Here is a 12,672-nt window from a genome sequence, read left to right on the forward strand (position 1 = left end):
TGCTCTCAGCAACCAATGCTAGTTATATACATGCCTGCTAGCCTTTTTTGCTAGATTTCTCCCTGCAAGGACCCTTCTACCAGAAGAGCTGACTGCATTCAGCTCTCTCCGCCTCAGTGTTTTTGTTTGATTGTTTGCCTTGCCTTAAGGTGCAATGCGAGTGCAAAGCACCCCCCCCCCAAGCCATCAATGTGTCTAAGTAATATTGTTAAGTATGCAAGCCTCTACTCCCGAGCACCCGCAACTACTGCTGGAACTCCCTGCTGTATGCTCCTCCGTTGTTCCTCTATGCCACCTCCAGGCAAGAGACTCCTGGTCAGCAACGATCCTGCTGCAGCCAGCCTGTGGGCAAGGTGCCCCAAAGGTCGCCAAAGGAGCGAGGGTAGTCAACAATGGGCTTGCGAGAATACACAGGGAAGGGAACAACTAAGAAATCTTTCCTTGCTAACAGGGCATGATTAAAAACTGGATCTCTGCTTTAAAACCAAGTGTCTCCCCCTCCCATTTAGCCAGGGTAGCAGTCAGTTTCTGTGTAACCCTCATATCTATGTATTGCCATAACTGGTTCAAGTGGGACCCTGCGCTGACATTAATATCCAGGGCTTTCTCTTGTGCCAACCTCCTGGACAGACCTGGATATGCCCCAAGGAAAACATCCAAGATCCAGCGGCCACCACTTTGATTGCTCTCGCCAAGGAGGGAGAGGGGTGATTTCATATGTGTATTCTTCAATGTACCATAAGGCTGCAAGAGACTGCCCCTTGGAGCCACTATGTTTGTTTTGCCTAGTTTAAGTCTGTGAATCCCCCATATGTTTTTATATCATTGTGTAGTAACCTTTCAAGCATAAGACCCTAGTCCCCTACAACTAGAGACATGCACTTTCCGTGTGAATTTTCTTTGAGGTTTAAGTCTTTATTTTTTCCAAATAAAATCGTTTTCTTGCAAGGCATATGATCAAGAATGAAAATGAGATGTGCAGTGCCCGAGCCAATCTGCCTCGAGAAGAAGAGCCAATTCCAGCCGGTTGAAAGCAACCATTAAGATTTTGTTTAACCCTTCCCCGACTGTAGAACTTTGAGCTCTTTTGAGACTCCAGGGGGGGAGATGCTATGCTTTTCCTTTTTCCACGATGCATTCGGAAACCAGCAGGTTGTTTTTTTTTTCTTTTTTCTTTTGTTAACTATCCTTTACTTCAAGTGCACAGAGTTTTTTTCTCCTGCCAGCAATCATGCCCAAGGTTTTTTTTCTCTTTGCACAATATTTAACCATGTCATTCTTTAATCATTAAGTGCCTGTATGATATCTATATTCCAGATTTTAGTTTCATAGTTTAGAAATGTAATTTGAGCTTAGTAAGAGCATTGCTTTATTTGCTGTTTATCAGTATTGAATGTATTGAAAATTGAACCTGCTGCATTGAGCCATCCAATGTAGTTATTTTAAATAGGCTTGCAAATTCAAGAATTCATATTCCTCTCTAAAGTGTACTGAGTTCCATAGGCAGTCCCCTTTTTAATCTGGCCTGGTTTTAGATTAGTCAAATGGTTCCCAGCCCCCTTTGGCTTGTGCATCTCAGGTTTATGCATCTTCAATCAAGGTCTTCAAGCAAGTATCCAGGTTGTCTTCTCCAGTTGTGTTGACATCTCCACTAGAAGTGTCGACGTCAACAAGGGGGGGAACTGTAGCCTAACAGGTTGCCAATCTCCTGGACTGGTCATGGCAACCCCGGCAGATGTGTGCAGCAGCCTCTCCAGACCAAGTGGCAAGCCTGTGCTGCCATGGAAAGGACTTCTCTTCATCCCTCGAAACCAGCAGTCAAAGAGCAGCAGCCAAAGTAGTCCCTCCAGCAAACCAGAGGGCAACCATGTTCCTGTGTATCCTGCTCTAGTGAAAGCCATATTGTAGGGAATATGTCCAGGCATGTAGCCTGCACCAGCACCCCCCCCCTCTTGCAACATCGGACTAGTTCAGCAAAGCCATTCAGCAGACATTAAGATAACAATGACTCGCTCTTCAGCAACGATCTCCAGACATTAGCAGTGATCGCACCTTTTGTTTCAAGCCATTAAGCCAATCAGTGAGACTCCTGACTTCTCCTGGGATTGCAAAAGCCATTGGAATTATAATAGATTTCCAAATTCTCACTACCCCACAGCTTAATCCTTTGTCACCTTTTTGCCACCTGGGAACCTAGGAGGAGTTAAACCCTTCTCCCCGCCCCCAGAAAAACAGTATGACTGCAATGCTCCCATCCCACTCTCTCTCTCCCTTGGGCCTTCCCCTCCATACTGCCTGGCACTCTGCCAGAGGGGGTGTTCATGCTTGGACACCTAGCCCCCCCCCCCGTCCCCTTTTTATCCCCCAAAGCTGCATGGAATTCAGGACGGACAACTACTCTGAAGAGAGGTGCAGTATATTTCCTCCTCTGCCTTCCACATGGCAAAACTCTCTTTATTCCTCTCTTTGATTCCTAGACTCTGTATGTTATGTGATGTGTATGTGCAGTTTTATATGTGCGTGTGAACATATAATCTGAGTAAATTCCTTTTAACCTAATTCCATTGCTTCTGCCTCTTTACTGGTCATGGTATGGACTCTGGTAGATAAAGGTTGCATCCCTGCTCAAGTTATGCCCATTGCCGGTTATTGATTCGCTAATTTCCCCATATAACAATTCATAACCGGGCATTTTGGCTAACACATGAGATGATGTCATATCACGACATTTACTAGGCAGACTATGTTTACGGGGTGGTTTGCCATTGCCTTCCCCAGTTGTCTACACTTTACCCTTAGCAAGCTGGGTACTCATTTTACCGACCCCGGAAGGATGGAAGGCTGAATCAACCTTGAGCCGGCTACCTGAAACCAACTTCCTTCGGGATCAAACTCAGGTCGTGAGCAGAGCAGTACTGCAGCTTACCACTCTACACGACAAGGCTCCTTTTGCAGTATTTCTTAGAGGCCTTTTATGCATGGCTGTTTCCCTCGCAGTCACCCCCCAACTACTTTGGGGCTTTGTTTTGATTATGCATGCATTTGCTGACCATCAGAGGTCACCTTGCTCTCCCCATGTGTTTTCCCCATGTTTTCTGCAAGCTGTTTAGCCAGCATCCAAAAAACCAGGGTAAAACACGTGAAAACGCACAGGGAGTGTGAGGCGACCTCTGATGATTGGAAAATTCATGCATAATCAAACAAAATCCTGAAGTAGATGAAGAGCAGCAGACGAAGAATAAAAGTAAAGTATAGAAAGGGAAATATGAATTGTATTAAGTATCAAGTATTAAGTATTGCTTCGACAGAGAGTCTGAAAAGTAGTGAAAATATGGATAAAGGATTTAGATAGATTGATTAAATAAATGTCCAGTATGACACAAATGATTAATTCAAAATTGAACTCCCTGAAAGATTGTTTACACTGTAGGTATGTGAATGATTGAGAATGTTATGTTTGTTTTTTCTGAAAACTTCTAATAAAAATATTTAAAAATAAAAATAAACCCCAAGATAGTTGCGGGGGGTGACCAGGAGGGAAACAGCCATACCTAAAAGGCCAGAGAGTATTAATTCATGTTTGGTATTGTTTTCCTACGCTTGTTCTATTGAGCACATTTGATGTGGAATTTCAGGCATCCCTAATACTGACTGACTACACTGCCAGCATCAGCAGAACAGAGGCATGGGTCTAACATCCTTTTTTATTTCCTAACATTCGGGAGAGGTTACTAAACATGAATTATGTTCGCCAGTCACTGTAGAGATATGGAAACCCATGGACTTTCTGGCTGTCAAATACTGCGGTGAAAACACTGAACAACCTTACTTATGTAAGTGACTGTCAGTGCCAGGTGTGTTTTACCTTTGAATGGGATGGGTGTATTCGATGTACCAGCTCCCTTATGTACATTGCAGGGTGTATGTGTGCATATGTGCATGCAGGAATGTTCGGCATGACATTCTGATGACCTTTGAATACACCTGGATTGAGTTTAGCACTAGTGATGAAACGCAAATCTAGGCATCGTTCCAAAGGTTTCATATTTCATAATGCTAGCTTTAGAGAGAGAGAATACGTTACAATGACTCTCCATCCGTCTCAAAACACTTTCAGAATTATTTTCTCTCTTCTCCCCCCAAAATGAATATGAAGTACTTTTTTATATATGGAGGAAGGGTTCTCCCCCCAGAGGCCACCCAGAGTTAGGGTAGAGGATATATTTTACTGTTACTGCAATGTCCCTGGAGTAACTATTCACTTACATGGCAGAAGGTAAAGGGGTGGAATGGAGTCTAAACAGAGAACCAAGCCTGCTTCTAGCTGGATGTGTTCCTTTATCGTGTTAGAGGTAGAGTGAAAATAAGCTGGTACCGAGTGCCAGTAAGAAAGTGGCTGCAGTGGCAGATCCTGTCTTCTGCTTCAAGTCCCAAGAGAGACATACTGGTAAGAAATGTAAGTTACTTTCACTCCTGGTTAGAGTAGTCATGTTAGAATCACAGTCATACTGGGAGAGTGGATGGCTTTTAATATATAAATAAGCGGGAACCTGCAAGGACTTGCAGGAGGTATCTCATTTTCCCCTCTCCCACTATTTTCTCTTTCCCTTTCCTGCAAGCCCCTATAGCCTCTCCCCTTTTCCTGCTTCGTTCTCTCCTTCCCACCCAACAGCCAACCTACATTTATCTGCCCATTTGGCTTCAGCTAAATTTCCTCCCCCCCCCCAAGTAGGCTCTACCTAGGAAAACCATATCCTTATTTTTTTTTAATTCCAAATGAACACAGGCTGAAACAAGATTCCTAGTCAGTGATTCAAAGCAAAACAACAACAACAATAATTTGTAACATGACTAATTGCAAGTTGTGTGTCTGGGATGGAAGGACAGGGGTCTTCAAATTACATTTCATTTATTTACCGGTATGTTAAAATTGGCAGTAAATTCAAACTGGATTCCATCTATAACAGATGGACTCAGATTGTAATTTAGCTACAGAAGAATAACTGAATGAGTCCGGATTTCATTCATCTCCATTGTATTCCTAAATATCTCAGAACATGTCCCTGTGGGGTGAGTCAGCTGGAAAGTAGAGTTAATTAGTTCATTATCCTTTCAAATTTGAATTTTATTCCCCCCTTTAGATGAAATATGGAGTGAGCAGCGATTGGGAAAGTATTAAAGCTGACAGGCTCCGGAGTGGGGGGGGGGGCAGCTTGATTATGAGGATCCCTGCAGTGGTGGCCGGCACATGGTTGGAGGAGCTACTAGGTTTCTACCATGGGTTGTGAAAACAGTCGGTATAACTGCGTTTGTAACATATTGATCTCAACTTCATTGCCTCTCTCATTCGCCCCGCACCCTTGCCTTCCTCTCTGGCTTCCCTTCTGTCCAAAATTTAGACTGGGGGGCTATCTGGGGCAGAGACAAGATTGTTGTTTTTTTGCCAGTGTTACCTGTAAAAAGTATCTTCTAGCATTACATAAAACAGCAACATATTCTCGTTTAGGAAATGTTTGCAACAGGAATAGGGTTGCCGACTTCCAGGTACTAGCTGGAGATCTCCTTCTATTACAACTGATCTCCAGCCAATAGAGATCAGTTCACCTGGAGAAAACGGCTGCTTTGGCAATTGGACTCTATGGCATTGAAGTCCCTCCCCTCCCCTCCCCAAACCCTGTCCTCCTCAGGCTCCGCCCCAAAAACCTCCCGCCGGTGGCGAAGAGGAACCTGGCAACCCTAACCAGGAAGCAGTGCCATAACTGAGTGTGTATGTCGGGGGGGGGGGGCAGCCACTGCCCCTGTGGCATGCAGAGAGAACTTCCTGGCACAGAGGCGCCCGCTCCTGCCGTAGGAGAGGCAGTTCTGCCACCCTCTCTGCATGCCACAGGGGTGGCAGCTGCCCTCCCCCCTCCCTCCCCAGTTGTGGCCCTCCCTGGAAGGACTGGCCCCTAAATGTCCAGGAAAGTTCTCAGAGGGCTACTACCCTGGAGGGCCACTGGCAGCCAGGAGCAAACTGAGCCAGGTGGCTTCCGCAGTGCTTGCCAGCAGTGCAACGGAGGCCACAGAGCTCAGACCTGGGCCATGGCAACCATGGCAATGGGCATCGGCTTAGCGAGTCCACACTGACTGCCTTCATCACCACGGCTTGTGTCCGAGACAAGCAGACCCCATGCGGCCGGCAGCCCCATAGGGGCCACTTAGTTTGTTCCAGGTCTGTTTTAAGGTCTAATTCCACCCTTGATCCATGAACCACTTATATATGTCTGCTAAGGCAGTCTATTTGGGTTTCCAGATCCAGTTGCTGTGTTTTGTAGGTAATTCTATGCCACATTCTCAGAGGACTGACTGCATTTTTCCTGTCGATTCATAAGCTTCTCTAGGTTTCTTCTATACAGGGTCAGTTTGGAAAATCAATCAGTCAGCCAGTCAAAAGGCCTGGTTTTATTTACATCTGTCCCCTAAGGTTTCCTTTAATAATCCAGAAATGCAATTGTCTTAGTCTACTGTTTAAATAAAAGCTACCATTAGTGTTGCCTCAACTGTCCAATCAATAAGAACGATGGATTTCTTCTTTTGGACTGTACTCGTTGGCTGATTAAATAGTCACTTCTTTTTTCTGTGCCTATAATAATACTTGCCAGCACTCACCTTTGGCATGCCAATGATGGATGGTCTGGGAATATGCGTATGAACTGTGACTGTGCCACGGCCCAGCCCTTCCGCAGAAAATGCCGATGAATCAGTAGCTGCAGACACAGGCTGGGTAGAAATACCATGGCTTGCATTGCTGTTTGCGATGGTACAGCTGTTTTTTCCTGGAAAATTTTCTTCTTCTGGGTGGCATGGTGGAGCTGTGGCTTTTGCAGATGGCTGCCCACATGTTGTGGCGTCCCTGTCAAAGTTTTGCTGTTCAGGGGCAGCTAGGCCGTTCGGTTCAGGTTGGTCAAAAGGAGCATTTTCTCTCACACTTCCGAAACAGGTGAGCAGGGCTGAACAAGGGAAGGGATGCATCATGTATACCAGGCTGCTGATGCTGTTCATCCCATATTTGGGACTGGTGTTCTTATTGGAGACCTATCGCATCTTAGAGGGAAAGAAAAGCTAAGTGGGTGGTCTTCTTACAATTACTTCTCTCTCGTTCTCTGAAGTCCAGAAGATTCCATAGCTTGAAGGCAGGAGAATCATTTCCCTCAGATTGCCAACAGAAACACACCACAGATGCCCTATAACTCCTTTAGGGTAGAAAAGGCACAGGGGCAAGGAAAAGATTTTGAGGTGGATCTGTGCCCTTCGTTGAAGCTATCCGTGAGGGAACAAAAGATTCCCACAAAACAGCCAACTCCACAACAAGCTACGATTACAGACGGCAGCCAAGCAGATGCTTTCTGGTGAGGCAGAGCTAAGTCAGTAGTGCTGTAGCCTCATGTTACTTGGCTGAAGCGGCAAAAAAGATAGTGTAGCCTGATCTGTCCATTATAATAGCATCAATGCGTGTATCAGTGACATCACAACAATAGCATGAGCATCTCTAGTTACACAACACGGATGTTTGGGAGCAAAGGCCCAAAACTGGAAATCTTTGTCTGTCACTAATGAAGATCAAAAATGTATTCTCCAAATGCCTGGAGGGCCATCCATTATTTAAAAAGGGAATTTAGTTTTAAACTTCTGTCCCGAGGGAGTAGATTAGGTTAGCTCTGCAGCCTCAAATATATCAAAAGCTCATTCTCGCTCCTCTGTGGCTTTCTGCACATACAAGAGTTGGAACTACCCTTTCTGTGTGCCACTGAGACGATGAATAATGCACTACTCATTTCTTTTTATGAACTCATTCACCCCTCCCTTAATCATCTCAAAACACATGTTATTTTCTTGCTGGGTTTCCATGCCCTAGAGCACTGGTTCCCATCCGGGGGTCCGTGGACCCCCAGGGGTCCGTGAGAACTAAATTAAGGTCCGCGAAACAAAGTTATAAACCCATAATAAATTAATATTTTCAATTAAAAGTTCTCTATTATAAAATATATATATTCAAATATTATTCTAAGTTTAATGTTTAACTAACAGTTATGATTAAAGTTTATTTTCAAATTTTCGGAGTTTTTATTTTGAACCTTGAGGTCCCTGCACCGAACAAAAAAGTCCTAGTGGTCCCTGGTCAAAAAACGGTTGGGAACCACTGCCCTAGAGGCACAGATAGAGATGGGTGTTTTTAAAATCATGATGGGCCTCCATGAAGTTAGCAACTTAATGGGTAGGGTTGCCAGCTCTGGCCTGGGAAATACCTGGAGATTTTGGGGATGGAGTCTGAGGAGGGCGGAGTTTGGGGAGGGGGGACTTCAATGGGGTATAATGCCATAGAGTCCACCTCCCAAAGTGGCCATTTTCTCCAGGCGAACTGATCTCTGTTGCCTAGAGATCAGTTGTAATAGTGGGAGATCACCAGCCACCACCTGGAGGTTATATGAAACAGTGGACACTTATGGCAAAAAAAGAGCAGCATCAAGCTCAGCTTTTCAAAGAATATAATGCAAATACATGCACAATCATGCATAATATATACAAGCAACAAAAACTGAGTAACAAGTATACACTTCCAAGTACTGGTAAGATAAATGGTAATTGGTAATGCAAGCTAACATAAACGATTATTAACTAAAAAACATGTGCACACTTCCGAGTCAGCGCAAGGTAAGTGGCAAAACAACCTTCAGATTGCAAAGCCCAAGAATGCCAAGATAAAGATAGCTTTCGGTGCAAAGTAAAGGGGGATTTTTGTTGATTCCCAGTCGCCCACTGCAGACCGGACGCTCTTTGGGAGAATTCTCTGGCCCACACGAACCGAGTTTGGCTGGTTCAGTGAGCAGCAAGAGGGGGAGGGGAAAGTTCATCTCTGCAAACTTTGCTCAACTCATGCATCACTGGATACTACCCAATAATTCAAACAATCCCATTGGGTGTATCCAACCATCTGCAGAGTATGCTGTATGGGGCTTTCCCACTCACATCTCCTGCTACAGCCTATGGAGTCCCCTGAAATTTTGTCCCTAGGAGTCAACAGACCCTCAAAAACAGCAGAGGGGATAAAGTGGGTGTCAGAAGTGGTAGGGGATTAGCAGTGGAAATATCTGCTCCCTATTATTTATAATTTTGTTTATGTTACTTATTTGATACCCCGCCTTTCTCTCCAATGGGGCCTCAAAGAGGCTGACATTGTTTTGCTCTCCACCATTTTATCCTCACAAAAACCCTGTGAGGTAGATTAGGCTAAGAGTGTGTGACTGGCCCAAGGTCGCCCACATGCTGCCACGGCAGAATAAGGATTCAAACCTGAGTCTCCCAGATCCTAGCTCAGCACTCTAACCACTATACCACAGCAGCCTTTTTTCTGCAAACAGAAATACCCAATTCACCCCAGTAATCAACAGACAGTGAGGTAAATATTCTACAGCCTCTGATCCTCATACACTATATTTACCTCTTATTCAATTCTATTAAATCATCCTTTGGGGAATAAGAGGGAACATTCTCTGTTCTTGGGGTCTACAGTCCGAAATAACATAATCAAAATTGCACTTTGAAATACTGTAAGAATAACCATATCTTTATCAAATAAGGCTACATTGTTATTAAGATTAAATTTGTTAGTGATTCCAAAGAAAAATAACAGTACATTGTTCATAGATAGCTCCAAATAAAACAGGAAAGCAGGATTGCTAGCAAGAAGAACAAATCATTGAAGAATAATAAATGCTTGACAAACTGTGCAAAATATGTTTGTTGTGGCTGTCTCTGAGCATGTAGATCTATGCACACAAGGTCCAGCTGAGTTCTGTCAGTGTAAATGAGGCCAGAATCTGTCTCAGGGCAGGTGTGGGAATCACAGCTGGTATTACAGCTATGGCTTCAAGCGGCCTCTTTATGTGTAGGCCAGCTTCAAGGTGTTAGTTCATGGGGTGTTTCTCTTGAAAGTTATTCTTCTGAATTGCAGAGGTAAAAATGGTTTTAGGCACCTGCAGGTTTCTTTCATGATTAAATTTCACAGACCTCCAGTAAGAAGGAAGGACTTCATTTATAACGGACCTCTCCCAATGCCAACTTCCTGCAGGCAGAGCAGTGGGGAATTTCATTCACACCACTTGCACAGATGTATAAATTGTATTTAATCTGGTGAAAATGTTTTCAGTTCATGAATGTGCAACAGTTTTGCTTTGCCTCATTAAAGGTCAGCTTTGGTGACTAACAAAGCCAAGACTCATCTTCCTACCTGCTACACAATTCACTATTCAATCAGCCAACTAAGCATCTTTCAGTTACTCTGGTCTCTTCTGGTTGACAATTTGTCCTACTTTGATTCAGATGCGAAGAATTGCTGACTGAGAGATCTTTGTTGTAGTTTGTTTCTTCGTTGTAGTTCAGCAACGCACCTTCAATTTCTATATTGGACTGTTATTTTCAAAGTGTTCTCCAGAAGAGCTGTTAGGTCCAGACTGAGAAAACTCCTTTTATCCTGAAGAGTTTCAGGGAGAATAGTATTCCACCAGGCAACGCTTTTTCCTCGCTGTGTTGTGACAAGCCACTGGTGGTTTTTTGTCTTCTGTGCACATTGTAACAGGGTCTGAAACATGTGATTCTAGGCTTGGGTCTCCCTCAGGAACATAATGTTGACAGACACAAAAGTGGTGTCTCCTGGGGTCTTCTGAAGCTCCTCCAGCTCTAATGAGGCAGAGGAAAGCCAGGATTGGCTCTTTGCTTTGAGGAAGAGGGGTTTGGAGGAAGAAGGGGTTAGATCAAAGACAGCAGAAGGGGCTGTGGCTCAGTGGTAGAGAATCTATTTGGCATGCAGGAAGTCTCAGGTTCAGTCCCTGGCATCTCCAGTAAGGATCAGGTCATAAGTGATGTGAAAGACCTCAGTCTGAGACCCAGGAGAGCTGCTACCCGTCTGAGTGGTCAGTACTGATTCTGATGGACCAATGGTCTGATTCAGTATAAGGCAGCTTCATGTGTTCATGTCTTCAAGGAAGTGGGCACCAAGAAACACACTGGTGAGCACCATGATGGCCACAGGCAACACCTTTGAGGAATCACTGTTTTAATCACACAAACACCAATCCCAGGCATTTCAAATTAAAAGCCCCTGAGGCAGCAGGTACGGAAAAGAGCCTCTGCCTGTGACTTTGAGATGCTACTGCTAGTCAGCCCTGAACAAGACAGGCCAATGGTCTGTCTCAGTAGCTTTGTGTGTTCATATAATGGCAGTTTCTGATTTTCTCCAGAAGATGACATCAATATGTGAAGTGTGCTTGTGGAAGGGAAAGTGCAATTTGCCTTTCACAGAGCACAAACGGGGCTCATGTTGACCCAGTTTTAAGATAAGTTTTTTGTGGTGTGTGAAAGTAACTCTAATAGGCTGTCGGAATTAATTTACCATGAGGAAAAGTGGAAACATGACCAAAGCCAAGTTGCATACCTTTAGAAGGGAATAGATAATTGACCTCCCATAAAGAGGCCGTATTGGCCATTAAATTGTACAAATATATTATGAGGAGGTTTAAATAATATTTTTGCTTGCTATAAAAATTGCTAGTACTACAGAATATACCTAGCAGGTTTGAGATACTGCAGTTTGCTATCGTAGCATATTAGCTTGATGGGGGAAAGGCTATTAAAAAGTAACCTTATACTGCAGGGTCATAAAAGGATATGAACAATAGACAAAACTATGTTCTTTCTAGCAAATGGTTCTGATCTAGAGTTACACTAAAGAAATGAATGATTATGTGTTTTGCTGGATAAAAAATCCCAAAGGGATTCGTAAGACAAAATTCATCAAAGATTCCTCTGAAACATTTATTTTGGGATTATTCCAAGAGGTATAAACAATGGCCTGTTTTACAAAGAAATATCTTAACGGATGCAACATTGATAGCCTAGGACAAATATGTGACGTACTAGAGCCCTGGAGGATCCTTGTTAATGTCTTTTATTTAACATAAAACTTAGTTAAAAGAAAAGAAACAAAAATTAAAAACAATCCAGTTTCCTTGAGGAAAAGATAATAAAGAATATACATATAGTATAATAACAATAATGTTGAAAAATATTTTTTGAAGATGGTGATGAAATAATAACCATTAAACAGTGATAATTATTATAATAGATCTGAAAAAAGATATCTAAAAACAATTTCCAGGTATTAAAAAATAAATTCATATTACATTGGCACTTCTAAATGCAAACAATTGCTATTTACTGATTTTATAAACCTGTTTTGGATTCTTCACATAATTCAAACCTTTTTATGTGTGAGTTCCTTGTCTTGTTTGGTGTGTTGAAGCTGCTTTAGCACAGAATGAAGCTGAGATTGAACAAACTGAGGTGGGTACTCCCCAGCTGGATTTGGGTAAAGTGGTTAACCCAGCCTTCATAAACAGGGAACTACCCTTTCCTTTGCTAACTTGAGCTGACAAAATAGCTCTTTCAGGTTCAGGGAGACTTCAACAAGGGAGGAATCTGTTTAGCACTACACTCTACAGAAATGACACCCCAGTACACAGCCAATCAGAAATTGACCAGAGTCTGTGTACAGACAGCTCTTGCTACCAGCCATATCCTCATCCAGGCACAGCTATAACCCTAGGGTTGCCAGGTCCCTCTTCACCACCGGCCGGA

This window comes from Euleptes europaea, chromosome 3, assembly GCF_029931775.1.
Source record: "Euleptes europaea isolate rEulEur1 chromosome 3, rEulEur1.hap1, whole genome shotgun sequence".
NCBI lineage: Eukaryota > Metazoa > Chordata > Lepidosauria > Squamata > Sphaerodactylidae > Euleptes > Euleptes europaea.